General features: G+C 37.0%; 1 pseudogene; it reads left to right on the top strand.

Moving 5' to 3' along the window:
• The first annotated feature begins 943 nt into the window (after positions 1–943).
• Positions 944–4,804, top strand: LOC108969882 (annotated as a pseudogene).
• Positions 4,805–5,428: the final 624 nt, after the last annotated feature.

Below are 5,428 nucleotides of genomic sequence, written 5' to 3'. Positions count from 1 at the left end.
GAATGAGTTGTAAACGTTGTACAGGCGTAAGTCTTTCCATGGTGAAATGCCAAAGAATACACGACAGCTTGACATGACGTATGTGTGAACTGTCGGAGAAAATCTATACAAAAAWGTACYTCTACTTGGATCAGCCGTTATATGTCTGCTTAGAATTACCACGTAGCATACGTAGAGAGTCTACGTGAAAATTAGGCTAACCCAGCTCAGAATAAGGTTTGTTCAACTGTACTGATTCTAGTGCTCATAATTGAGCCCTAAGAACACATAATCTTTTTCTGCTGCATAGTGTAATGTGGCACACAGTCTAGGCTTTCAAGCGCGCCTCTTGCTCCCTCGGCGTTGTCGCTGCAKTTGGCGACTTTTTTCCCACATTATCGACAAAGCTTTCATCTTCTTTGTTCTATCTGTTTCATTCGCTTTGTTATTCAATCAGTGCTTTAAATTCGATATCTGCACTCAGTTCTATACTTATATTTCTTGCGGTTGAAACTGACGGGTTTTTTTTTATTGTAATTGATGCTGAATATTCAACGAAATTTTATGAGGATTTATGGGAATCAATTAGACAAGTAGGAGTATCACAAAAAGAAATAGAGACAAATCGTTTTGGTGAGCGTTGAAGAATTTTTTTGATGCCAAACAGAGTTTAACTTTTAATTTTTTTTTTTAATTTCAATATAAGTTAATACATTTCATGAGAAATGAGTGGTATTCGAAGAGAGATCAAAACGGCCTAAACTGTCTTACACTGCTATAGAGGAGCTGTTGGCAAAAGATTGAGAGATCTCATCGAAAGTCTTCTGGCTCTACGAGACCATATTCAAGTCTTTATGTGGTGGAGGGCTCTAGAAAAGACAACACTTGCAAGGAAACTCGAGAACGTTCAACGAGCAGCGCTCACTAACATGTGTGGTCCTAACCACTAAGGTTCGCTACAACTATGGCACATAACGCCATCTTGCACATAGTGCTGATAGACATCGTTGGTAGGTGTATGGCTACGAAAGTTGCTATCAGACTCAGARAAACTGGATTCTTAAGAGAACACGTGTCTACATACTCGAATATCCTCACATACTTTGAYTTCCAACCGGATCACTTGAATGATAGAGTCACCAAACCGAACTATGGMAGCTCCTTCTSTATTCATATACCGGCGAGAGAKTTGTGAGYGGGAAGAAGCCGTTGGGGRRGAGGGACAGTGAGCTTATTTACGGATAGGTCAAGGCTATCAACTCWAGCTTCAKACTTYCTGAYTATTGCAGCGTTTTCCAAACCGAAGTTGCAACCATTAAGGTAGCAGTAGATTTACTGTTTCAGAATGCAGTCTCCTTCAGGGAAATGATCATTCACTCAGACAGTAGAGCCATGTAGTCCTTAACAGTGCGTTCAGTGTTGGTGAACGAGTGCCTAACCTGGCTATCAATAGCAGCAAGTGTCCTTGCAATAAGWCTGGTATGGGTGCATGGCCACAGCGAATTCGCAGGCAATTGTAAAGCTTATAAGCTAACAAGGAAAGGCATCCGCTTTTGGTAGAATGGGAGCAGGCCGGGTCTCACTTATCCTCTTGTGCTCTATTATTAGATTACTGGACTTCGCGGAAGCTTGGCCAGCGCTGGGATTTTAACGCCCTATTGTCTCTCATGCAGTGAGGCTGGGAATACTACCAGACTCCATCTGGAGAAACTGAATGGAAGAAGATGAGGTGGTAACGAGTCAACACTTCGTTTGTGAGGAGGTCAAGACTAGAACACTAGGGAGCGCATACCTTACGACATCCCATCGAACTGGCAGGAGTGGAAATTAAATKCCTGTGCAAATTTRTATTGGCTGTTAAACGTTTTGCTWATATATGAAATGGAASACAARTGTTCTACTTTTCTATGGCTTCATAAAGAACTACATATAGCAGTCCACGTGCGATTWCTYTAGGTCAGCCAGAGCTTYTTGCGAAGTTTATTAAAGAATTGACATCTAATTCTGACACTTCCTCCAGTTCCTTGAACTGTGAAGCTCCTAGAACAAAATTCAGTAATATTTAAGTATTTTTTTGGAGTCTGCATTTCCCTTCCTGTTTTTTTCGCATCAACGTCTGCTCAAGTAATATTWTGTTATTTATTCTTCGCAGAAAAGAAATGCGATATCACTTCGTCGGATATACTCTTCCGTAGAATGTATTAATTTTGTGTGAATTTATTATGAGAATGTAACGTCATTAGGCAGAATTTGGCAGTCAGAGGCGCAAATTKACTGACGGCATAATAAATTGGCGCAAAATCAATGTTTCACACACACAATACAACAGGAAGAATATCGGATGTTTTGAAAAAGCAAAAGCAAAAGAGAAAACCGAGCAAGGAATAATAAAAAAAAACTAAAAGAGAGAGAGAAAAGAGAGGTCCAAAATGAAATTGATAACAAACTCCATATAAACCCAACCACAAAACACTTAAGAAAACGCCGACAAGAAAAAAATAAAAGCAACAAATATTGAAATAAAATGTGTATGGCTATCTATAGCATTAACAATTTATATTAATATATGCCACACCTTTCCAGCAGACATAATAAAGTATGTCGGCCATTGTTGCCCCAATTGTATTATAAATAATAGAAAAATAACAAAAAATAACAAAAAACAAAAAATTAGCAGCATTTATCTAAATAAAAAGTGTAACAAAATATAACTTATAAAGAAGCTGATGCGACTATCTGTTCTTGACAGTTGACCCCGTCGAAATGTCRCGCACAGCAAAGGCATGCTTTGGCGTACACCGGGTGGTATGAGTMATTCAATTCAAATAAGCAAATTTTTGAAAAATTTAAGGGAAACAGAAATAAAAATATACGCAAAAGAGGGTAACATAGAAAGAAAAAAAATTGTCAATTTTCAAAACTGACGCTTAGTATRTTTGTAAAAATATAGAAAATTCAAGAATATATGACTACAGTATATACATATATAAGGGAATGTATTTGAAAAACCAAAGTTGATTGGAAACGTTGCATATTTTGGAAAGGAACGTTTTCTTTATGAATTATATAAACATATAACTCAAATGAATTTCTATTTTYTATACACTATACCACTTATATACATACGTCTGACGCTGTTTGTAGCCTCATATTACATTTTCAGAAATACGCAGAACTTTGTGGTCCTTTAAATTATTCAAGTATTTCACTCATTTTATATGTGTTTTTTTTTCAATTTTCAAACTATTTTTATTACTATGAAGTGTAAATCGATTATCATCAGTTGACTTGTAGCTGGTTCGTTGGTTGATTGACTGAAAGTAGAAAAATGCTTAAACAGAAGCTGTCGTTGCTCCTAGTTTTTAGGTTCAAGTGCTACAAACTAAGCATCATTTAAAAATWCCTTGGATGTAATCAACTTCTAAGCTTTTCCAGTTTATCTGGAGGAAGTGAAAGAAATCCCGTCTGAACTAATCGGAATAGAAATATTATCAAAAAACTTGGACAGKGGACTTTCACCAGCTTCTCTTGAAATAAATTTTTCACCAGCAAAGTCATTCATGTTCATGGACATGAACAGGTAGTAGTTTTTGGGCTAGTTCCGAACTATTAAATGGATGCATAAGAGTCTCCCAAGCAAATTCGCCGAGGTTCTGGCGATTTTTTATTGATATGTTGTCATACAATTCCTACAATTCCTCTCCTATTAGCTAAAGCTGCCTACTCTTGGGTGTTTGCATACTTTAGACGGTATAATTGTTGTCAATACAGGACCAGTTTGACTGTAGGAAATAGCTTGCATTAAATGCTCCTCAATACCTCTAAACACAATCTAAAACTTCATGAATTTTAAACCTAGCTTTGCTATTTTCTCTTGATGTTGTCGTAAATGATTCACTTTTCATTGCTAGTACTTTAGCAATTGATTGATTTTATTGCTATTCCACAGCGACTGTCAATCTTTAGCTACTAAGCAATCGAAATAGTGCTTACATGACTGTCAGACTTGACGATTACCATTATTTTATCAATATTTTCGATGATTGGCGCCCTCATTCAAAATTACCAGAAGGAAATTGATGAAATAGCATCCATAGCATATTCCAATGGCTAAGTCAATATTTTGTTGCATCTTAAAAGAAGTATTGGGATTGCTTCAGCCCCATTTATGCCCTCAGTGGATAAACCTCAAGTTAAGTAACGTTGAAAAAAGTGAAGCGAAAAAGGACTTTTTTCAGAAATACCAATTTCCAGGCGCGATTTTGTGTGTAGACGGGACACATATTAAAATCATTGCTCCAACTGAAGATAAGTTTCTCTATTATAACCGCAAAGGATAATTTAGTATCAATGCCATGATTGTAAGTTTGGTGACAAATTCGCATTTCAAACATCTTAATCTATGTTTTKCAGATATGTGACAATAAAATGAAAATACGTTATGTGAATGCTCAGTTTTCTGGCAGCAATCACGACTCCCACTTATGGAATGTCAGCAATGCTCGTTGGCTTTTGGGTGTTATACATACAAACATAGATATTATAAAAATTCCCAAAATTTAATATTTGTACAGCAGATGCTGGATATGCCTTAGAACCATGTTTAGTGACACCATTCCGTACCCCTCCCTCAGGAAGCCCAGAAGAGAAATATAATAAAATACATGCAAAAGCGAGAAATATCGTTGAAAGAACAATAGGAGTTTYTAAAAATCGATTTAGATGTCTYCTGGRTGCTCGTGAGYTTCACTACGAGCCATGGAAGGCATCTCAWATCGTTAATGTTGCGGCAGCGTTACACAACGTTTGCATTCAGTACATCTAGTAGTACGYCTAGGCAGTGCTGGACTGCAGRTCACTGATGGCATCGATATSTCGGCCCCTGTCTCATTGCCCACGTCGGCTACAATAGGTAAGCCGATGCTCACTGTTGAATTCTTGGGCCATATTGTTCCAAAAAGCTGCCGCTTCTTCTTTAGGGCACTTGGTAAAACCCTGCGCCATTGCAGGTTTTTGCTGTAATAGCTCAGCCATTAGTGCGTATTGTTGCTTGGTGGTAATTACTTTGGACCTGCGGAAATCGCATTAAATATTATTTTAATGATAAAAAGTATGTTATAGTTTGAATTCAATTAAAACTTACATTTTTCTTTTTTTAAATTTATTTCTCCGTTAGCACAAACCTGTCGTACAAAAATTCCGCTAAACTTAAAAATTTTCCATTCCGAGTGAATTCAGTGAATGCAACTCGACGAATTTCGAACTTACTTTCGGAACTGTTCGAATKGCATGATAGCAGTTTCGTAACTTTCCCGAAAGAACAGTCTACGTTGGATTGCGTGATAGGGCTGATTATTTTTTTTTGTACAATGAATTCAAATTGTGTAAGATTTAGTTTTGAGTTTAAATACATTTTTTCGCAACCCAAAACTCAGACTTTTCGAGTTTC

This window comes from Bactrocera latifrons, unplaced genomic scaffold (genome assembly GCF_001853355.1).
Source record: "Bactrocera latifrons isolate USDA-ARS-PBARC rearing strain unplaced genomic scaffold, ASM185335v1 scaffold_27, whole genome shotgun sequence".
Taxonomy (NCBI): domain Eukaryota; kingdom Metazoa; phylum Arthropoda; class Insecta; order Diptera; family Tephritidae; genus Bactrocera; species Bactrocera latifrons.
The sequence above is the reverse complement of the archived record's forward strand: the minus strand, read 5'-3'. Positions and strand labels throughout refer to the sequence as shown.